This window comes from Prionailurus viverrinus, chromosome D4 (genome assembly GCF_022837055.1).
Source record: "Prionailurus viverrinus isolate Anna chromosome D4, UM_Priviv_1.0, whole genome shotgun sequence".
Taxonomy (NCBI): Eukaryota; Metazoa; Chordata; class Mammalia; order Carnivora; family Felidae; genus Prionailurus; species Prionailurus viverrinus.
The window spans coordinates 29,259,836-29,271,256 of NC_062573.1; the positions used below are offsets into that span (position 1 = coordinate 29,259,836).

An 11,421-nucleotide genomic window follows, 5' to 3' on the forward strand; every position below is an offset into this window, starting at 1 on the left:
AAACAGGCATAGAGAATCACTGCAAAGACTCTCACCATTCAAAAGTGGGAGTAGTTTTCATTCACTAAAAATTTTTAAACTACACAACTTAAGGCTTATTTTAAGCTTGTATATTTTACTATAGTATTTTTGAGGCCAATACTTTCCTGCTCTAACAGTCTACCAGCTGGTCATTCCAGACCTTTTGCTCTTATTTCCTTCCAAAGAACTTTTAGCCTAAATGTTTCTTCTTGATGACATAGGTATCCATTTCAACATTCAAATCACAGATCACTCCTTAAGTCCAATGTTCACTGGAAAGTGATTAATAGACATAGTTGATTTTCAACTTAAAATTTCTGACATACTCTATTATATTTATATACTCTGCTAGCTATCATGACAGTGACAGATTTGAAACACTATTAAGTTCAGTCTAGAATGAAAATCTCTGCCTATTCTTCAAATATAATTTTCACTCTGAAGCAAATCTGACTAGGGTAGAGAATTGAAATATGTGAAACAACACTCACAAAAAAAAAAAAAAAAGGAGACAATACAAGATATTGGTGGGAGAAAGTTATGCTAAATTTATTCAGACAAGTCTAGCTGTTCTTGGTATACATAGTCTTTTTATGATAACTAATCCTATCTCAAAACACTTCCTTCACCTTTCTCTCAAACCTTCTTCCTTTTACTACACAGCACCTTACTCTTGTAGCCACTTTATAATCCTCACTTCCAGGTCTTCCTCAGTTCATCCCCTACCCTCAGATTCTGGAAAACAACAATACTGAACTGTCCCCCAAAGGGAATCCTGTCTGAAATATACACACAGCCCATTTCATAGTCTTTGTATGTTACAGCAAAAGTATTCGAAACACAAAGTCAAGACTTTGGAATGGACAGTCACTAACTTGCACGCTCTCATTTTATGTATACAGAAACGGGCTCTCTGAGAAGCTTATTTATTCATTGAGCCTAAAGATCTCCTCACTGGACCCTGTCATGTGAAACGGAGGTAAATTCAGCCTAAACATGAGATTCCTAGAGTCACCAGCGATTCAGTGGTGGAGCCACGACTAGAACCGAGGCCTGCTGATTCCCAGCCAGTTCTCCCACTGCACCTGCAGCTTTTAAAGTTGGAAGTTAACTGCGGGCTCACAGGATGTGAGGGATATAGCAAATCTTGGTGCACACAGTCCAAATCTCCCTGTTTTACATAGGGCAAGTAGCACAACCCCCTAAAATTTTCTGGCCCCACAGTTGTAGCTGTTGCTTCTGACAGCAGAGACTGGAGTTGGGCTATTCAGTCCCCCACAGGCCGGGCTCCCTCAGTGAGGCAGGACCTCCGCGTTTAACTGACTGACCGGCTTCCCTAAAAAAAAAAAAAAAAAAAAAAAAAAAAAAAAAAAAAACCACGGGAACTAGGGGAAGATAAAAGGCATGGGGTAGAAACGCCACCCCCACCAAGGCCATGGGTGCCCAGCGTTTTTTGAACCACGACCTCGCCCCTGGCCGAGTAGGGAGAAGCGAACACCCCAGCCGGTCAGCCGAGCCGCAAGAGGCAGAACACGACTGAGGGGCCACGAGCTGCACCCTGCCACGAGTAGGGACAGACGGGGGGCGCGGAGGCCGGGGAGGGGACACGAGCTAGTTCCACAGCCCTGCGAGAGAGGCGGAGGGCGGGCAAGGGTCCCCCGGCCGCGGGCGGCTGGGGGTCCGTCACACACATACTCACTGCCGCGGCTGCGACCAGGAAGCACCAACCAGGAACCAAAGCGCGTAGAGGGATGGGGAGGGGCGAGGACAAATGAGGTAAGGAAACCGCGTCCGCGCGGACCCGGGAGGAGGGAAGGCACTTCCGGGGAAAACACAGCTCCCGGGAGTTGTCTTCCGTCCCCGCCTACCCGGCGAACCCCTGTGCGCATGCGTAATAACTGTTAACCCTTTCATTTCCCTGCTGATGATCTGTTGAGTTGCCTTCCTTGCTTTGCCCCTTCCCCTTCGTGACTTCTTTCAAAGATACCTAGGCTACATCTATAATGGGGTAACACTTGGCTTTAAATATTGCACGCAGGGGATGCTACTTAGTAGGCAAAATCAGGGAAGACCTCAAACCCTTTCTGTGTCGGCGAGGAAAACTACATCTCCCATGATGCCCCTGGGCGGGTTTCCGGACGGGCTCCGCCTCCTGCCGTCTTGACCTCCGGGAACCCTCTTTGTGCCACGTGGCGTGGGAGGTGAGCTGAGACCCAAGTGGGTTAGGATAGGGAGGACGGGTTCTGGAGGCCGGTTCCCCAGCGTACAGCGGGACCTCGACGGAAGAGAACCTTCTTTGAAAGAGCCTGGCCTTAGCGCTAGGTGATCTTAGGCAGGTCCCTTCCACCTCTAGTTTGAAGTTGAATTTAGTTAGTATTGGAATGATTCTGGCTCTCTCTTTCCTAGAATTCGAGGCAACAGATTTAACTCTTTGTGAGTCTTGAAGACATGCCTTTTTTTTTTTTTTTTTTTTTTTTAGCTCTACGCTCAACGTTGGTCTTCAACTCAAGAGTCAACATCTCTACGGACTGAGCCAGCCAGGCGCTCATGAAGAGCTGCATTCTTGATAAAGATTGAAGTTCATACTCGTCCTTTGGAAGCCTTCAGAGGCTACAAGATTGTGTTGGAAGCCTCTGTCTTCTGTTCCTCTTCTCACACCTTATTTTAATACTTAGCAATAATAAACCCATCTGTACAACTTTATACAATGGCAAAGCACTGTATAGGTTGGTCCTGGGCAACAGTCCTGAAAGATAAGCTTGACATTGGTACTTCTTCCCAACATTTTTTGAGCATCTGTTAAGAAGCAGTGTTAGCAACTATGGATGTAGTGGTAAAAAAAAAAAAAAAAAAAAAAAAAAAAATTTTTTAAGTCTCTGGTCTCCTAGAGCTGAGTCTAGCTGGGAAAACAATACAATTTGGGTGTAGTCTAAGAGTGTGATCAGGAAAATAATTAGAAATTAAATTAACATGGTAAATGCTAGGAAGGAGGACAGGTTACAATGAAAAGGTAAACTTGGAGGAACCAATTTGCAAAGCAGAAAAAAGGCTTAGAAGTGGATCACAGAGATTACTAAATTGTTTAGGTAATGTGTATGGTGTAGAACAGAAGTTATCTCTAAAAAAATAAAGTGTTAAGCTTTTGTCAAGTGCCAGGCTTAATCTATAAGTGTATTATGTATAAACCCTTTTAAAAGAATGTTTAATGTTTATTTTTGAGAGAAAGAGAGACAGAGCTCGAGCAGGGGAGGGGCAGAGAGAGAGGGAGGCAGAATCTGAAGCAGGCTTGGGCTCAGCTGTCAGCACAGAGACCAAGGTGGGGATAGAACCCACAAACTGGGAGGTCATGACCTAAGCTGAAGTCGGAGGCTTAACTGACAGCCACCCAGGCGCCCCTAAACCCTTTTAAATTATAAAAGCTTTTTTTAAGTTTTGATTTTTTTATTTTGAGAGAGAGCATGAGTGAGCATGCAAGTGGGGGAAGAGCAGAGAGAGAATCCATAGCAAAGAATCCCCAGTACACCATTTTAAATTCTAACAACATTTTGGGATGCTTGGGTGGCTCAGTCAGTTAAGCATCCCACTTTTGATTTCAGCTCAGGTCATGATCTCACAGTTCCTGAGATCAAGCCCTGTATGGGGCTCTGCACTGACATCAAGGAGCCTGCTTAGGATTCTCTGCCTCTCTCTGCCTCTCTCCTACTTGCATGCACTCTCTCTCTCTCTCAAAATAAATAACCATCTAATTAAAAAATTATAAATAAGTTTTAACAACCTTTTGAGGTTGATTTTTATTTTTATTTTAAGTAATCGGTACACCCAATGTGGGGCTCAAACTCACAACCCAAAGATCAAGCTTTGCACACTCTACCAACTGAGCAAGCCAGGCTTCCCTTGAGGTTGATTCTTCATTCCCATTTCACAAAAAAGGAAACATTCAGAGAGGTTAAGCAACTTGCCCAGGGCCACGAGGTTAGGAAATGCACTGAGTGACCATGCCCAATCCTACTATTACTCAAGAATTCAACAAAGATTTTTTTAAAAAAAGAATTCAACAAAGATTTACTACTTACCATTAGTCAAAATGCTTTAGATACCCCCTTTTAGGTTATTTCATAAAACCTGTAGTCCTCTGGATGGCACTTCATGAGCTGACATCTGCCTCCCTGTTGACCACCATGCTAAATCCTGAGCAGTCACCAGAAGACACTATGCTCTCCTACACCTGTGCCTTTGCAAAAGGCATTCCCAGTGCCTATAAAGTCCTTCTCCTTGTCTTTTAAATATACCTCTACCATACCCTACTGCACTCAAGCCCTGGATCTTCAGGAAAAAGGCCTGAGTCAGCCAGACAGAATAGGCATTCCTTCTCTTAGGCTTCCCTACAATTTGGACAAATCTCCATCAAGTCAATTATACTGTGTTTGCCTTACAGTTGTCTCCCAGCTGGATTGTGGACTCTCTCAAGGCAGAAGCTTTGACATTTTATCTTTGTATCTTCACAAGCTAACATGGTACTTAGCAGACCACGAGCACTCATTAAAGGTGTTAAAGAAATGAAGGCAAACTAAGAACTAGATGTGGATTCACCAGCTGTCAGATCAGTGGGGAAACCTTGTCATGTCCCCAGATAAGTGGGATGCAGTGTAGTGCTCTATGACATTAAGACGGGCATAAAGAGCTGCAGGGGTCCCAAGGATACAGAGATTTGTAGATGAGGAGAGTAGTGTATATATACACACTTTTGCCTTGACATGGTGAGTTCTCATTTAGATGGCTTTTAGAAACTGAGAGATCTGGTCTCCTATTACAGTAATGGGAAAGCTGAAGCCAAGAAAGGAAGAGACATGCCAAGAGTCACCTAGCAACCTAGCAGAGGCAGAGCTGTGTCTATAATCTGGGTCTCTGAGTCTTTCCCCAAATCACACACACAGTAGTTCTGTTTCCACCTCCTGCAGTCTCTAGTCCACACTTCTTGAAATCATGGGTAGCAATATGCAAAATACCCTGAAGTCTCTCTTACAGAGAATGTTCTAGAGAGCCCACTTATTTGAGGAAGGAAGCACCTGTTTTCCCCCCAAGACGGTGGCAGTACTACATCAACAGTGAGCAGCTGAATTGGGACGAGGGTCCAGGACAAAGCAGAAATCTGCTGCAGAGAGCAGACAAGATGGGGGATGTACTGTAGCAGGGTCCGGGTGAGTGTCGCATATTACTGTCTTTACTCTTCCATTGCAGAGGGAGGAGCTGCCTTTTTTCTTTGGTTCTAGTTTATCAGTAATATCTAGTACCCCTGAGAACTAACTAATCATTTTGACCACTCACTTAACAGTTGCTTTTGTATTTATTATTATTCATTCACTGAGAGCCTACTATGTAAGAGGACCTTGCTTGTCACTCCAAATATATTATCCTCTCTCCCATTCTCGAAATGACTCTGTGAGGGAGGTGTTAGCCCATTTCACTGGTATGGAAATTGCAACTTGGTAAGGTCAGGTGACTTACTATAAATCATACAGCTGGGATTCAAACCTAAGTCTTGTCTGAATCCAAAACCATGTTCTTTTCTATGCCCAAAGCTGCCTTTCAGAACTAAACTCTTTGAGGCGGAGACTATGATGACCTACCTCTATCTCTACACCCAGCACCTAGCCCAAGGCCAAGCACTCGGTAGGCTCACAAAGAACACTTGGGGAATAAGTGGATTTAGTATGGAGTGTCCGCTAAATGAAGGCCTGCGTGCAGTATGAACGATGTTGTGGGACAGCAGCAGAGGGAGCAGCTGGGCGTTTAGAAGTGGAGAAAGCCTCCCTCTGCAGAGGGGGACGCCAAATAAGTGGTCAGTAAGAAAAAAAAAAAACATCAATCCAGCATTCTAACGGCAAAGAATCCTAACAGGCAATTCACAAAAGAAATCCAAACAGCCATGAACAATGATAAGAGGTGTTCAGCATCACTAATAATCAGAAAAATGCAAACAATCTCATACACAGTGGATGAGAATACAAATTGGAAAAGCCTTTGAGGGAAGCTATCTGAAGTATCAAAATTATAAATTAGCTATGTCCTTAGGTGTATGTACAAAGATTGTGATAAGAAAAATGGAAACGGCATAAATATTCATTAATGAGGAATAAAATACTTTGTGGCTTTTGGCTCAGAGGAGGCCATCCCGATTCTGGGTTATCAGACACCAGCCACCTCTATCATGCCACCTAAGTTCAACCCCCACAAGATCAAAGTCATTTATATACCTGAGGTGCACCAGTGGGGAAGTTGATACCACATCTGCATTGGCTCCAAAAATCGGCCCCTGGGTCTATCTCCAAAAAAGACTGGTGATGACATCACCAAGGCAACCAGTGACTGCAAGGGTCTGAGGATTACAGTGAAACTGACCATTCAGAATGAACAGACCCAGATTGAAGTGGTACCTTCTGCCTCTGCCCTGATCATCAGAGCCCTCAAGAAACTGCCAAGAAACAGAAAGAAGCAGAAACACATTAAGCACAGTGAAAATATCACTTTTGATGAGATTGTAAACATTGCCCAATAGATGTGGCACAGATCTTTAGCCAGAGAATTCTCTGGAACTATTGAAGAGATCCTGGGGACTGACCAATCCGTAGGCTGCAATGTTGGTGGCCGCCACCCTCATGACGTCACAGATGACATCACTAGTAGTGCAGTGGAATGCCCAGCTAGTTAAGAACTACAACGGAAAATATATCTTTTTTTAATTTTTTTAAACGTTTATCTACTTTTGAGACATAGAGAGACAGAGCATGAACAGGGGAGGGTCAGAGAGAGAGGGAGACACAGAATCCGAAACAGGCTCCAGGCTCCGAGCTGTCAGCACAGAGCCTGACGCGGGGCTCGAACTCACGGACCGAGAGATCATGTCCTGAGCCGAAGTCAGATGCCCAACCGACTGAGCCACCCAGGCGCCCCACAAAGGAAAATATTTCAAAGGATCATTTAACAACCAAAAAGAAATAGAAAAATGAGGAATAAAATAAACAAGGACACATTGAGGGGTGCCTGAGTGGCTCAGTCGGTTAAGCGTCTGACTTCAGCTCAGGTCATGATCTCATGGTTCACGAGTTCGAACCCCGTGACAGGCTCTGTGCTGACAACTCAGAGCCTGGAGCCTGCTTCGGATTCTGTGTCTCCCTCTCTCTCTGCCTCTCCCCTACTCATGCTCTGCCTCTCATTTCTCAAAAATAAAACATTAAAAAAAATTTTTTTTAAGAATGGGTCAGAATTTGCTAGATAGAGAAGGCAGGGGAATCTTCTGGCAAAGGAACAAGATAAGGGGAGGAAACTGACAGATGTGAGTCTCCTGCACTGAGAAACAACCAGTGGCTCTGAGTGTCCAGGACACATCATGAGGCAGGGAGAAAGGGAGACAGAGGTGAGTAAGCAGGACCCACAAATGGACACATTTTCATGCCACCTAATGAGCTTTCTTTCTACCCAGCCTCATGCCCTGCAAAAAATAACTTGAGTACTTTAGCTACTCATTTCATTGGTGATTTCTCTTCCTACCCTAAAAAAAGAAACCCTAGAATAATGACTGAAGGGGACATCTAGTACAATGCCCTCATTTTGCAGAAGGGAAAACTAACGCTTGGAAAAAAAAGAAACTTGCAGGTTCCCAGCAAATGTTTGTGTTAACAGTGGCTTCCAGTTCACAATCCAGCATTCTTTCTGTTGCACCGAAGTCTGAAAGGTTGAGGCAGAAATAGAGGCTGGCAAGTGAAATGAGTGAATGTTGCCCTTTAAAGTTTGGATGTTTTGGGGCGCCTGGGTGGCTCAGTCGGTTAAGCATCCGACTTCAGCTCAGGTCACGATCTCACGGTCCGTGAGTTCGAGCCCCGCGTCGGGCTCTGGGCTGATGGCCCAGAGCCTGGAGTCTGCTTCAGATTCTGTGTCTCCCTCTCTCTCTGCCCCACCCCCGTTCATGCTCTGTCTCTCTCTGTCTCAAAAATAAATAAACGTTAAAAAAAAAATAAAGTTTGGATGTTTCGCATTTGCCACAAATACAAACTTAATGTCTGTATAATTTTAAAATGTAATTATAGAAACTGTTATCACTTAAAGCCCATGCCTTGCAACTGGGAAGTGATATTCAATACAGGCTTTGAGTCTGAAGCAGCAATCAAGGTGATTCTCGGGAATTCTCAATGACATTGGTACCCATCTGGATTTGTTGAAAAGTTTAACATCCTTTTTTATTATTCATGATTTTGCAGTTCTTCAAATTGCAAGGTGATGGAGGGAGCACGCAATTTTCATCCAGGCTATGAAATCATTCTTGAAAATTTGGACCTTCGTATAGATGGCTTTTAATTTTTCTTAGAGACCTCTTTTCCTTATAAAATCATGAAATTTAAAAATATATATGCTATAAATTAAGCTATATAAATGATAATGGTCACATTACAATAAAATCCTAGGATACGGAGCTAGTATTTCAAGAATTCTATACTCATTTGTTATTATCCCTAGTTAGAATTGTGTTCCTCAAGGCTCAGATCTAAGTGAGTATATAAGGACCATTGACTAGCAAGCCCATTGAGATTCTAATTTATTTAAGAGTCATTAGATTCCATACAAGAAATCTCAAGCATATCATCAGTAATGCGTTGAGAAGCAGCACACTCCCAAAGGTATGCCTTTATTTTAAACGTCCAGGAACCCTAAACCCACAGATTCTAATGCATGAAGGGACACACATACCCAGAAAGGGACTAGCCTTATTCATGTCTCATTCTATGAGGGATCTGCTTTCTTTACCTGCCTGCCCCAGACTCCAGAATCATGCCTGCAATTTTCAGTCCAGACATGTCTTTGTAACTACATTAGCATGAATTATTTTACTCAGGACTTTAGATTGACAACAGAAAAAAATTAATTGAGAATAATTAATTGAGAATAAGATTGCCCTATCAAATGAGTTATATACAGCTGACAACAATCAACTTAAACACAATTATATAAAATAAATTATAGATGTCATGCTTTGTGTCTCAACCATTAATATCCATTGTTTCTTACTAAATTGGTGAAACCACTAGCAAGGTGGGGCTTAAAATGACTGTCTCTATTCTGATAGAGTCCATATCTTCTACCTCTGCCTTCATTCTGGATCTGATATTCTTTCAAGACTGATTCCTGTGTGCATTTGTGCCGTATTTCTCTTGCATCAGACCTATTAATTGCAGAAGATGCTAATCTCCCTATCTGTAATACCTCACACTTCACACTTGCTGTACAATCTTCAACAACTATATTTGCATGACCCTGGCAATCCCTATTCTTGCTTTGCTACTAGACAGTAAAATCCTAGAACTACTACACGTTTTCGTCAGAATGTTCAATGCGTCTCTCTCTCGAAAAGGCTTCTTTCCCCTGCTGTGCTGTTGCTCTCAGAACTTACTCTCTAGCCTGGTCTCTTCTGTGCCTGTGCTCAACTATTGGGGGACAGGCAGAGTTTTTATCATCTGCCTCAGTTTCTTGGCACAGGGAAGAATCTATATACCTGACCGAACAGTACCCTAAAAAAAGCTTTAGGCTGCTTAGCAGACCCAAACTCCGATTCTGCTCAGGTAGTGTTATCAAGGCTCCAGTTTCCTGTCTTCAAGGACCACCTGGGCAAACATTGACCAGATTAGACCAGGATAGAATTGTGTGAAATGGGACCAGGAAAGCAGTGGGCAGGGATTGCTGGGAGCTACTAGGCAGTAGAGGGTAAAAGTTACATATCTCTGGGGAAAAAAAAAAAAAAAAAAAAAAAAAAAAGCTGTAGGCTGCAATCAAGTGAGGACCAACAGGTAAACACAGACTATCAGGACTAAAATGGGTCTCATGTGGTATTGAAGAGGAATAAACATCAAAAGTCAGTGTGTATTTTGGTGTGTGATAAAGATCGCACTTCAAATCGGTGAAGATATGGAATATTTGATAAATGATGCTGAAAAAAACTGCAAACATGAAATTAGAGCCTCCCTCCATTCAAAAAATAAATTCCTGACAAATTACATATGAATTAGAAAAAGCATTTTAAAATGTAGTACTTTAAGGAGAAAGAAAACATTAAAAAATTAAAAGGCAAACCACAGAATAGGAGAAGATATTTCTCTCACATATACTAAACGATATTAACCATAACATATAATGAATTCTCACAAATCAATTAGGAAATTAAATGTCACCATAGGAAAAGAGCCAAGGATTCAAACAGGTACTTGTAGACAGAGAAATAAAAACAGTTGGTTAACATGAGATAATTCCTTTATTTTTATTGTTTTTACGTTCATTTATTTTTGAGAGGGAGAGAACATGTGCTAGTGGAGCGGAGGAGGGGCAGAGAGATAGGGAGAGAAAGGGAGGTCCCAAGCAAGGGGGTCTGTAAGCACAGAGCTGGACGCAGGGCTCAAACTCTCAAACCATGAGATGATGATATGAGCCAAAACCAAGAGTCGGATGCCTTAACTAACTGAGCCACCATGGGATAATAATTGATCTTCCTAATAGCCAGATAAATGGTAACTAAAACATAATGCAATTTTTGTAAATCAGATTTACAAATTTTAAGATTGATAATAACTTCATTGTTTCATTCATTCAAATAAATGTTTATTAAGAATCTACTATGTGTCCTTCATGGAAAAATGATGAGAAAAAGAGACCCAATCCCTGTATTTATGTGTTTGGTTCAAAAATGAGTCTATGCTACTCTTATAAGTGGTATATAGTGAGTCATATATATTTTTTTAGCCATTCTGCCAATCTCTGTCTTTTAATTGGTGCATTTAATCCATTTACATTTACTTTTTAAAAATGTTTAATTAGTGCTCAAGGGAGGGGCAGAGAGAGAGAATCCCAAGCAGGCTCCATATCATCAGTGCAGAGCCTGATGCAGGGTTTGAACTCACATACCATGAGATCATAACCTGAGCTGAAGTCAAGAGTTGGACAGTCAACGGACTGACTCCGTTAATCCATTTACAAGATTTCCATACAAGAAATCTCAAGCATATCATCAGTAATGCGTTGAGAAGCAGCACACTCCCAAAGGTATGCCTTTATTTTAAACGTCCAGGAGCCCTAAACCCACAGATTCTAATGCATGAAGGGACACACATACCCAGAAAGGGACTAGCCTTATTCATGTCTCATGAATAAGGTGCTCCGTTAATCCATTTACATTTAAAGTGATTGTTGACAATGCAGGTCTTACTTTTGCCATTTTGCTATTTGCTCTCTACATTTCTGATATCTTTTTGTTCCTAAATTCCTCCAACACTGCCTTCTTTAGTTTTTTATTTATTCTAGTATACCATTTTGATTCTCTGTTCATTTTCTTTTCTGTAAATTTTTTAGTTATTGTCTCAA

General features: G+C 42.1%; 1 protein-coding gene and 1 pseudogene across 2 annotated transcripts in view; one reads left to right on the forward strand and one right to left on the reverse strand.

The window, feature by feature from the left end:
• The window catches only part of ZCCHC7 (zinc finger CCHC-type containing 7), a 254,818-nt gene extending 252,978 nt beyond the window's left edge, over positions 1-1,840 (reverse strand). Inside the window, exon 1 of one of the 2 annotated variants that reach the window (XM_047829259.1) lies at positions 1,721-1,840. The gene's annotated coding sequence lies outside the window, so the exon portion shown is untranslated. Of the gene's footprint in view, positions 1-1,716 lie in introns of both variants that reach the window. The other variant, XM_047829260.1, reaches the window with a different exon arrangement.
• A 3,293-nt stretch (positions 1,841-5,133) lies between these two features.
• LOC125150626 (60S ribosomal protein L12-like) lies at positions 5,134-6,739 on the forward strand (annotated as a pseudogene).
• The last annotated feature ends 4,682 nt before the right edge of the window (positions 6,740-11,421 follow it).